Source organism: Tyto alba, unplaced genomic scaffold (assembly GCF_018691265.1).
Source record: "Tyto alba isolate M040663 unplaced genomic scaffold, T.alba_DEE_v4.0 Super-Scaffold_1000006, whole genome shotgun sequence".
NCBI classification, from domain to species: domain Eukaryota; kingdom Metazoa; phylum Chordata; class Aves; order Strigiformes; family Tytonidae; genus Tyto; species Tyto alba.
Genome location: NW_024881272.1, coordinates 10,791,740 through 10,804,066, shown reverse-complemented (window position 1 = coordinate 10,804,066; position 12,327 = coordinate 10,791,740). Strand labels below are relative to the sequence as shown.

Sequence of the window (12,327 nt, the reverse complement as noted above, 5' to 3'; positions counted from 1 at the left end):
AACAGCTGGCAGACACATACTGCACACCACTGGCGCGGCAAGCTTTTAGCCAGCTCTGGGACACCAGTAGTGACACTTCTTGCAAGTTTTATAACATCTCCCATACAACTTCCCCAATAAGGCATGAAATTGTATCAAAACAGCACTGAAAATTAAACTGTTGTTACAGAAGTGCACCTAAATTCTCCAGTTAGATTCACAGGGGTTCATGCCGTTATGACAAATTCTGGGGGAGGAATGCATGGCAATCTTAAGGAATCTGCTAATTTCTTGATGTAAAGATCTTTCCATCACTGCCAAGAATTCTTTTCTGAAGTGCTATTTTGAAGAGCCTTTATAAGAATTTTAATCTTTTCAATAGCATCAGTATTTCTACTGAAAGTTTTGCAGTTCATTTTACTAATACGCTTACATCTTGAAGACTCTTGACCATGTAATGCACCAGTAGATAATTCCTATGGGTCACAAACACTTGTTTCAGAGTCCCTGGGGAAAAGAAATAATCAGAAAACTCTTTATCCTCTATTGCAGACATTTATCCAAGACTAATGAAATCTAAGCTTAATGTTTAGATGATGTATGTTGATTCAGGAACTACACATTTGTCTTGTCCGCATGGTCAGAGCCACTGACAGGAAGTATTGGGGAATTTGTGTGTGTGTCTGGTTTTTTTTTTCTTTTAATTGGGGGGAAGAATAGAAAAGGAAGAAGTCATATCATTACCACTGGCAGTGGCTCTGCCATCTGTGGCTTGTTTTTATAATAAAAGCAAGCAAACTAAAGAGGTAACAAATGTTCTACCACAGCAAGCATGCTAGATATATTAACTTGTGGATTTATTGTTGCTTTTGCAGAGGAAAGGCGAAGATCTGTATTTTCTGCCCATATATGGAAGTTCTTTTACTTTTTTAACTTTTTTTTTGTCTTTGAAGACTGCATGATAAATTCACATTTTAGAGTCATTTGGCATTTTGATCATACAAAATGCCAAGGATGCAAAAAAATGCCAAGGATGCAAAATGAATCTTTTGTACTGTTTGTCAACATAAGCAAGAAATAGATTTTGCTGCTTGAAGACTGTTTTCACAGTGAGGCATGCTTTTCACCTTGACAATAAATTCCAGAGGTCAAAACATAGTGGTATAATATTTATCATCTTTAAATTTAAATTGAAGCACTAATTATTACTCTTCCAAAGATGGTTTTCAAGTTCTAAGTTATAGTGCAAAGACAAAAAAATACTGCCAAAGAGTCATCACTTGTTTAAAATTGAAAAGTGAATACAAACCACATCTAAATGTGACATGTCTATCACTCCTTTAAACCAGTAATACAATTACCTCCTTCTGCAAATACATCACCATGTTATACATTGGTTTATGGAAAACAGACAACAGATGAAGTGAGAGGCGAGCCAACTATACCACCATCACACAAAACTTCAAAGTGCCAAGCATAGCTAACGTTTTTAAACGCTTTCACACTGATCGTGTAGGAGGAAAGGACTCCTTGCCTTCATCACACCGCTTGCAGAGATAGGAACAATGGAAGACTCTCAGAATCATTTATCTTGCAAAGATGATTTTCATCATTTTGAAGAAGAAAATCATTTGGATTCACACCAACCTGTACACAATAGCAATCACAAGAACACAAGCATATACACTAACTCTTATACTCCAGTTATAGTTGCTAACACTTTGCAGGTAAGAGAATTGTTTTGGTTAACTACTAATATTTTAAATCTTCATCTTTTTCAGTTGATCAGAGCAGTAGGTGGCACCTACACATAAAGAATGCAGCATTTTTACCTGGGGATACTGACAACACAGCCAATTTTTCATTTGAAATTGCAATTGCATAGCAACTCCTCTAACTGACACTATTTACTCCACACACCAAGTCCACAAGACAGCAAAAGGAAGCCAAGTCCTCAGCAGTAAGTTAGACTATCCAACTGCAACTTCCTGAACTGGGAATAAAACCTTTTCCTTCTTTCATACACAGGCCTCACTGTCCTTACTCACTTCCTCAGCAGCCACCTCTCACAGCTCTCCAATACCTGCCCACACACCTAACGATGGTACAAAGATATGAAGTAGCCCAAAACGCAAGGGCACGTTCCTACACCCCAACAGCAGCTCACAACCCACAATCAGCACTCAGCTTTCGGGGCGGTTTCCACCAGCCTGCTAGAGGAGAGGTGGGACTACTCACCACTGTCAGTGAAATCAGAGCAAAGGAACCTAGTGCTGAACAGGAACCAGAGCTCATCAGTGACACTTCACTAGACTGCACTAGTTTAAAATAACGTTAAAATAAATAAAAAAGGAACCTGGGAAAAACTTGAAATCCTTGTGACTTTTAAGTCTTGCAACTAAGTCTTTATAAAAATGATCAAATTATTGCAGGAGAAAAAGGCTAAATGCACTGCCTAATCACATGAAACATGTTTTTTAACACCAGTTTCATAGCTCAAAGTCCATAAACCATTCACATTGAAATACATTTCACTGTAGTCAGGCAATAATGTTATTACTTTAACAGATGGCAGTTCTACGACAACAAAAAAATGCAATGCTTTCCTGTAGAAAACATCATTAGTAGTCTCAGGGATGCATGGTTTCCATTAGCTACATGCTATACACTTATTTGATTACTGAAATTCCCCACCTAAGATCCAAAATTAACAATGTCAAAGAAGAAACAGAATATTCAGAGTGCTACAGTTCTGCTGAGAATCTGAAAATCTCAGTCTTTTTTTCTGCAGAATATAGATGCAACTACTCCACATAATTGCAACCGCAGAGAAACATGAAGTTCCACCCTTCACAATGTGCTGATAAGGCACACGGTCAGTTTAGTTGCTGTTCACACAGGACGGAATGTACTACCTTTACAACTGGATTACACCATCAATTAAGGCAGGTACTTTTAGTTTTACTATAACCATTATATTAATTAGAGCTGAGGCCCTCCAGAAATAACTATCCATTTAACTGCCTATGTAATTCTTACTTTTTGGTGTCAAGTTTGATTCTTCAGTATCTAACACTGATGTAAAATGGCAAATTATAGGTCCTTAATTTTTCCAACTATATTTACTAATGAAATTCAAAGATAAGGATCATCCTCAGCTGAGAAAAGAAAAAAAAAAAAATACGTGTGTATATATATATATGTTTATATATTAGTTTCCATACAAGCATACAGGCTAAAGAAAGACTCTCATTTGCTTCTATCACACTGACTCTCCACTACCCCAAAACACAATTTAAACCTATGTAGAACATTCATACAGTCACCCTGGTTGAAAGTAAAAAAAAACACGTGCTCTGGAAACAACGGTTTGGATTTCTACTGAATACCCAAAACCCAATTACCCAAACAACCAGAGTAGCGTTAATTCCAGCCTGTTTATGCCAGGGAGCCCAAGCGTGCCGGTCCGACTCCAGCTCTGCTCTCCGTCACCTGGAGAGCCACACTGACATAACCCCAACTCTCAGCTCCTAGGTCAAAGCCACATACCTTTTGGGAAGAGACAAACTTTAGAGCCAGCAGTAACAGCTTGGCCCTTAAATTCGCTGCCAGGAGGTTAAGAAACAGCCATCTCACTGGTTTATAAAACATATTGCCTTAAACTGTCATTCTTCACCTCTTTAAGGCAGAAGGTTGCCTGCTTGGAGGAAACTGGCTTGCTGGTCAAACCTGGCCCGCACTCTGTCAGGTCACCAACACTGTTCACCCCTCTTCAGCACCCAGTCAGCTCTGGCATCCAGGGTGCAGGTTGCAGATGACAAATTTTCAGTGATTTTAAAAGCAGGGGCTCAGGACGCACACATGGAAGATCCTGGATGAAGCAAGAGAATGTCAGCAGCTGTAAATCAAGCATCTTGACTTTATCATTCATGCTACATTAAGTGACAGCACAGCTATGAGTTTTCCAAAGACATGGGCAGTCAGAAGTTATATCCAATAAAGCAAGCCAATTCGGAATCTAAATGTATCTTAGTTATTTAACATTAAAATCTAATTCTTTTCCTGGTGCTCTGCATAAACTGTTGAACAGGAAAAACACATACATTTTGATGTCGTCATAGAAACATTTTACTTGCAAAGTGAATGTCACCTCAGTTTCACAGATAGTATTTTTAGTGCATTCCTAGAAACTGGGAAGTACTTCAAAAACAACAGCCCACATATAGTATCCCAAAAGCAGCTCCCAGAACACTGACATATCCAAAGCCTTTTATCTGCTTCCTGGTTCTAAATATCTCCAAAAAGCACAAGAAAACCAACACTCACAGCGGTTCACCTAAAACTCTCTTTCTTCAAATTGGTTTTGTTGTGGTTTTCTCCATGCACCAGAATGCAACTGGAAAGATAAACTACAAGCCAGTTGAGTTTCAGGTGCTAAACTACATTTCAAGAAATTATTCATCCACCTTCATACAACTGGCATTCCAAACTCAATACTAAATACGGGTATATTCAACGTAAGTGGCAAGAGATTCTAACTGGAAAATAACATATTTCCAAATAATAGGCATGACAGCACAGGATGAACATACTGTATTTTGAGGAAATTATTCCTAACACAGACCATTAAAACAAAACCTGGTTCAATACACCTACATTACCATTCCATCCATTCATATCTTTACATGCTCAGCTTAAAGACAACATTAGAAATTATGAAATAACACTGAAACACTTTAAATATTTAAAAACAATATCCAATCAATGCCCTTCCATTAACCATCACGATCTGTGACTGGTCATGCTCCTGCCCAGCCCACATTGTCTACTTCTCAAAAATACTGAACTTTTCATCAGTCTGCCATTAATCACAAGAAACATAAAATCCATAATACAATGTTGTCAATAAAAAATTACAGTAAGTTATTTAATTTATAGTGTACTGCAATGCTGCTATTTAAACCATTCATTCATTCAATGAACAAATATTTGATATATGCCAAATAATTACCACACTAGTTTCTTTTTCGCACTCCAGGAACAGCTAAATTAGATGTATGCATTAAGAACGCAAAATGAATTTATGCTGACACTCACTTGAACTCTGCCAAGACAATCAAGACCTTCTTGGCAACGGATAAAGCAAACTCAAGATTAGGAGATCAAGTTAATAATTAGCCCAGTAAAATTTGTCATTTATCCCAATTAGTATACATACATATATATACACACATTATATACATATATGCATAATAATATATAAATACACACACACATATACATGTGTCTATGTGTATTAATAGATTATGCATATATACCTACGTGTACACATGGAATATTTACTATTAGCTGACAGTGGTAAAAATTAAATATTTGTTTCACATTGTCAAAAAAAATTCTTCCAAAATGTGAAAAATACATACTCATTTGTAAAATTCTCTGCAGAGGCATCCATATCAGAGAAAAGTTGTATTCGCAACTTTTAAAGCACCTAAAGTGATTAAATAAAGATGTATATACAAAAGTAGAATTAGCCTTACTTTTACAAACAGCTTCCAAAAGCCTTTATTTTTTTAATACACTATCAGCTCAATACTGCCAGAAGGATGACAGGACATTCCTCCCCTCTGTAAAACAGTCTTGAATGCAGATGACACAAATTCTCAGCACTCCTTAATTTACGAGTAGCTATCATCTATGCATATGGAAATAACTAATATTGACTTTTTCAACAAATTTATGTCCACATTTCCTACTCATGGGTGGTACAGTCAAAAAACACACAGATAGTTAAGCTGGGTTAAGAGTTGGTTTTAACAAGAGCAGAAGTAACCATACACAAATAAAAACTACTTACAAAAAAGTAAGGGAATACACTCGGAGTTCATATGCAATTTTCTCATCCATGCATCCCAATTTATCAGGCATATTTTCATTCCAACCCTGAAAACACACATGCCAGTCACTGTCATTCCCCAACTACTAAGAGTTCACTCTGTCAGTGCTGTCTGACTAGAAGATGAAAGTCCAAGCTCTCCTGCTTCACAAGTCTGCTTCCCTTCCTCTTCACTCATTTGCACAACTTAAGAAGTTACATTTTGTTTACTTCTCCCTCTCCATTTCAATTATGTCACTCAAGTAGATTGCTTTTCTTGCAAGGTGCTCCCAAAGGGTTGTACATGCAGTGACTTGCCCTTTTTTGAACCAGCTGATTGTTATTTCATATGAACTGAAGAAGAAACAGGAACTGAAACCGCTCAGGCAGCAGGCTTCTACATTTTCAATTTACTGCTATTCACCTGGAAAGAAATCTGATAACCCATCCCTTCATACTGAACAGCCAGTTATAAAGGGCACAGGTGGATCATGATCACGTGACGGTGAAAAGTTTTGCAGGGAATGAAGCGTTGTATCTAACCACAATACTATCACGAAAGCAAATCTGCAGCCCACATCACGCTCCGCTGTGCTGCTGCCTCTGTAAGGATGTGGTTCTGCGGCAGCGTGAACTCATTATGTGACCCTGTTGCTTCCCCTGCCTTCACCCATGCTTTCCAGACCCTCTTCCTTCCAGTAGGGTTCCTGGGGCTACCCAGAATCCTGGTAACTGAAACTAGGTGAAAACTAACCTTGACAAAAAGTCACTTTTTCCAAGTTCAGTTCCCTGAACCATTCCATTGCACAGACAAGGGCAGAATTGAGATGGTAAAAAACAGAGGAAGACATAGCTGGGGGCAGAGCAGCCCTAACTTAGATCAATTAAATCTATTGTCAAATTACATCTCTAACACAGCATTAAACAAGCCAATCCAAAAGCTCAGCAGCACCAAAGGCCATGTATCCTCTCCCTTTCTCTGCCACATGATCCTGTGTAGCCACCTTGAACTCTTTGGACCTTTTGCTGAGCTGATTTAATTCCCTAATGCTGCTGGGTTTATGTTCTGCAAGCAGCGAGCTCAATCAATGCATATGGGAGTCTGTTGAGTGCTAGAGAAAAATTAAGTAGGGGAAGCTCAAAGATGGGAGATGTAGGAATGGGGTTGTGGACGAAACAGAACATGCCTCTTCTGGCAAGTGGATTAATACAGTGGCTCACCACATTTCAATTTACTTCATCCTTAGGTAGGGATGCTAATGAGTACTTAAACTCAGAATAGGTATGATGGGAAGGCAAGAGCCAGCATAGAGAGAAGGCAATTTATTCAACACCAAGCCAAGAGTTTTGTCAACAAAACACTATATGGTAAATTACAAATAGGAAATAAAATAAATGGAAGAATAAACCAGGGTAACAAGTCAAACTGGCGGGGAGGGGGGGGGGAGGAGGAGGAAGCAAATATTTTCAGAGAGAGGAAGGTAAGATATGATTTGGTAACCTTTACAACCCCAAAACCTCACAACTCCAGCACGCAGAGAAGGAGGAAACCTTCCCTAACAATCGGATGGTTTAAAATGCATCTGTAAAAATAAACTATTTCATAAAGGAATACTGAAGAGATTTACTCAAGTGTAACAGATGAGCTTTACACAGGAGTTACAAAAGATGCAGGACAAATTAAAAGGCTGCAGGCATTGTCAGATAAACCCATTATTGCTAGGCATAGGGGGAAAATCTCATAGTTTGGAAGGTTGGTTCAAAACAACTGTGCCACAGCCTTGGCTGATACCGTCCACATTGCTATAGGTGAAGTAGAACACATTTAACAATAAAGCCCACATAATTCTTCAAGAAATGTCTAAATACCTTAGAAACCAGTGCAAGACAATACCTTGTGATATCACACTGCAGGTGTTAGATACACATTGACCAGCTGAAAAAAAAGGTATCTGTAGTATATAGTTTAAAATCTGTGCTACCTCAAAGATAATGAAATGAATGAAGCACTATACAGACCCAGAGAAGAAACACCAGTCATATTTAACAGACTTTCCGTGATCCTCTGACCAGCATTACCTTTGAATCCCAAAACCACGCACAACAGTAGCAAGTAATCCAGAATCCCTGGGTCCAGAAGCAAAGCAGCTGGCAGCCAGCACACTCAATTCAGAAGCAGGCCAACACTCAAGTTCACAGCTGTTTCTATGTTTTACATTAAACCACCACTGGCTAAAACATGCAAGGTCCGTTCCTGGCTTCGGAACACCCCCAATGACTCGGTGTATTAAGTGCTCTGTTTGCAGGCTGCCCACTGCTCCTCTTCTGAAGTCCTACTTATCTCCATGAACTTCCCAAGCAGCCCACGTACCTAACACACAGTTCTGAATTTCAGTCAGGGCAAGTACTGGAAGTTCACTGCTGCAAAGAGAACTCCTTTTTTGGATCTGCCCTCAGATGAGGATGAAAAGAGTACAGAAGAAGGGCCTCTACAGGACAAAATGCTATGCATTTTTCCACCACAAGTTTTTATTGATTTTAGAATTAACTTTAGGTTCACCTGGGATATTTTTGCCTTACAGCTTTCAAGGAATCAAACATTTTGTAAACTTTATACACTGCCAACAGAAGGTTAAAATTAACTGAAAAAAAAAGATCGGTTCATCAACACTTCACAACACCTAACTCAAACCTCTCCCAAAGATTTCAGCAAGGATCTAATCTACAAGCTTTACATGCACTTCTATGACACTGTAAAGTAATTCATCCAGTCCAACACAGATCTAGCTATAAAATAAGACAGCAACAACTTTATTATAAACCATTCCAAGAAAGCTAAAGTGAAGAGTCTTGAATGCAAATTCCCAAATGCCAGATGATGCAAATAGCCTATTTACTTTCTCACCTATAATGAACAGCTAATATCACAAGATTAACTACGTGCAATTGGATTTTAACATGATTGTTCATAATGTTTTCTTACAAATTCCTCTTTTCAATGGCTCGATTAAAATTTTATAACGAATTCCCTTACCTAAGCATGTGTTCTGTTTACCCAACAGGGAATAATGGCACTTGAAATATAGTGCGTATTTTCTAGCTACAGCAATCACGGCTGAACCACAGTTATGTTTCACATGCCAGAGACAAACACACAGGATTATCTTCACCAGAGAAGCAACTCATTTTAATAGCATTGCTTCTCTCCAGCTTTTTTAACTAACCTGACAGGAAGAACCGTTTCAGTACTTACTAAAAAGGAAACAGGTAGTGAAATGGTACTTCACTCTAGGGCTGAGTTCCTTCCCATGTGGCTGGGGAGAGTCAAATAGTGATAAATACAGCAAATCAGTGCTCTAAAGGCTGCCCTTATCACCACTTAGGTATTTTGGTCAGTTATTTTCATCCCTGTTGCAAAGCACATGGAACGTGGCTAAACTGAACAAATTTTCTGGAAATTAGTCAGTCAGTTAACTCCTGTCTATGACTAACCTGCACAAGATAATCTTTCCCTCCTGCCTCTCCCCCTCAAAAAATCATTCCTAAGCACTACTCCTCAGGAATTAGGAGGGATTTTTGGATAAGTCCCAAATAATAAAAAAAAAATTCCCTTGGAGGTAGAGAAGAAGTTATTGCAGTTTGACTTTTCCCGGGAGACTTTCCAAGGTAACATGAACTCATCCATTCAGCACAGATGTTTGGAACAATGTCAAACTTCAGAAGGCAACAAGGCATCGATGGCGATGCAACTGAACATAGTGCTAGTGTAAATGGAGGATATTGTCCTACGTTTATTAAACATGGGAGTTTTTTGTATGCATGAACAAACTGCCTCACCAAACTGTCTCTGTGGACAAGTATACTGGACTGGCTATGTTTTGTGCAACTGAGTTCAGTTCTATTGCACAAAAAGAAAGGGATGGGTGGGCTATACAGCTCTATCCGATAATTCAGAAGATACCACAGGTCACAACAGAATGAGCAACTGACTTCTTGTACTCTATTTTCCATTTGAGTTTCTCATATGCCCACAGGCCTTTTGATGAACTCTAAAATGTTAATTTTTTTATTCTTTGGAAACAAGTTGCTATGGTGGAGATGAGATTCTATTTGTCTAATTCTTGTAGATCCTGGAAGACAGTGAGATAAATCAATCAAAAAAAGATTTTCAGTTGGCAAGAATTCCTTGATTTTTTCTCAAATCCTTTTTTTTTTTCTTTAACTTCAGTGACTAACTGGTATGTTGAATACAAGACATCTATGATAAAGGCATCATCTCTACACTTACAGTGAAAATCTCTAACTGTGATTTGAGAAATCCTTTAGCCAAACATCAGATATTTATAAATATAGTACCTTCATGTTTTGAAATTAAAGAACAAGTGTTAACATATTCCTTCTTCCAGTATCAAAAAGGAAAAAAAACAAACCTGTAGTGCTTTAAACTCTAACCTGTCAGACATCAATTGTAAGTTTCCCTCCTTCCACAACACAAAAGTTTGCCCTCCTCTGCCTGTTTTTCACAGCCCATGAACTAGTGACTGTTTTCTACTGCACTTTATCTCTCTCAAGACAGCATGAGTCCAAAATTTCAAACAGACATTTCTACAGCAGTGCAACACTGAATTATCTCCTAGATAGCCTTGAAAGTATTTTAAAACTTCGTTCCTCCTGATTTAGTGGAGCTGCCAATACCCACCTGACATCTAATCACCCAAAGTGCTTACCTTACAGATTAACATTTCAGTAATTTCTACATCTCTGCCTTGTAATACAACTTTACACAGGAAATATATCCACTACATTCAGCAAAATTCCTATGCTTGTGTGATCCTTCCTGAGAAGTGATGCTGCCTTTGCAATTGAGAAACCAGAGCTATCACCTCAAAGGTGACAAAAGTTTATCATTCAGCTGGTGCAAGAAGTGAAAAAATTTAAGAAACAGTTTTCTCCAATATCAAGCATCAAGTATTGGTGTGATTTAATGCACACACACCTCACCATCTTTTATTAGAAGTAGGTTTAACATCCTAAGTAATTTTACCTTATCAAGAGTTCTTCTTTTATCAAGTGGTGATGCTTCTCACAAAACCCAGAGCAAAACAAAGCACGTTCCTCTCAAAAAACAATATTCTGAACTTCTAAATCCTACGGCCAAGAAGGTGTAGTTTGTATGGTCACAAAGTGGAACTCAGGGCCAGTACTAGTATTAGCAAGATTGGGTGCTATGTAAGGGAGAGAAGCAGGTGGAGAAAAAGCGAAAGGCCAAGCAGACGGAAGATCCTGCGCTCCCCGCTGGGCCTCTGCTCCTCACAGCCCCGTACCGCTCCGGGCGCTGCCTCCATCTGGGAGCCTCGCAGCCGCAGAGGTGAGGCGAGGTGAGGCGAGGCCAACGCGGCGGCCGCGGCAGGCCGGGAAGCGCAGAGCCGAGGCGAGGCTGGGACCCGCAGGAGCGGCCGCCCCGGCCGGGCACCCCCCTGCCCCGCTGCCCGGGCGGGAGAGGGGCTGAGGCAGCGGGCTCCCACCCGGGCCGCGGCTCCCCGTGACGACGCTATTTTCACTCAGTGCTGTGGGAAGCCCTCCCGCCTGGGCTGCCCCGGGGAGCATCCGCCTGGCGCCAGCCTCCCAGGTGAGAGGAGGGCAGGGGGCGGCCAGCTGGAAACGACGAAAAACAACGCGGAAAGAAGCTCCGCTCGCGGCATGAAGCCGCCGAGCCCGGGCAGGGCGGCCAGGCCGCAGGCAGCCGGAGGAGCGCTGAGGCGGCCGGGCTGGGCCGCCGCCGGGCAGGGTCCCCACTCGCTCGCCTCTGGACGCACTCAGCCGTGGCCAGCGGCCGGCCGGAACACCGCGGCAGCGCTCGGTGAGCCGCGCTTCCTCAACCACCCACAACGCCCCCCCCAGCCGAGCCCCTGAGGCAGCGCTACCGCCGCGGCCAGCCCGCCCCCTCAGCGCTACCGCCGCGGAAACTTTCTCGCTCCCAGCCCCACACCTCTCCCGCCCCTCGCGGCGGGGCGGAGCGGCAGCTGTCGCGCCCAATGGCGCCGCGAGCGAGAGCCCCCACGGCCAATGGGAGGAGGCGGGAGGCGGGACCCGCGGCGGCCGCCGGCGCCGGGGTGGGGGTGGGCGCCGCCGGGATTGCGGGCAGGGCTGCCGGGACCCCCGCCGCGGCCCGGCTCCCCTCGCCCCTCCCGCGCCCCGCGGCCCCGCTCACCGGGAAGCCTGGCTCCGCCTCCTCCCGGCGCGGGGGCCCGAGACCGACCGCCTCGCTTCTCCGCCGCCGCCTCAGGCTCGGGGCCGGGCCGGCGCTGACCGCGGGCGCCTAGCGGGACTCCTGGCGGGCGGCTCCGGCTCCCGCGGCCGCCCAGGCCTCCTCCTCCTTCCCGCCCCCCGTTGCTCCTGCCGGGCCCGTAAACATCCCGGCAGCCCCGCGGAGGGAGGCGGAGCGGCCGCCGGGCCCCGCCTCGCACCACCGC

The 12,327-nt window shown here is 42.2% G+C and overlaps 1 protein-coding gene across 6 annotated transcripts in view; it reads right to left on the bottom strand.

Moving 5' to 3' along the window:
- The window catches only part of NEK7 (NIMA related kinase 7), a 72,702-nt gene extending 60,389 nt beyond the window's left edge, over positions 1-12,313 (bottom strand). For 2 of the 6 annotated variants that reach the window (XM_042804409.1, XM_042804426.1), the window contains exon 1: positions 12,066-12,313. The gene's annotated coding sequence lies outside the window, so the exon portion shown is untranslated. Of the gene's footprint in view, positions 1-412; positions 456-3,655; positions 3,771-10,898; positions 11,207-12,065 lie in introns of those variants that run through there. The other 4 variants (XM_042804407.1, XM_033000671.2, XM_033000670.2 and 1 more) reach the window with 4 other exon arrangements.
- Between the last annotated feature and the right edge of the window lie 14 nt (positions 12,314-12,327).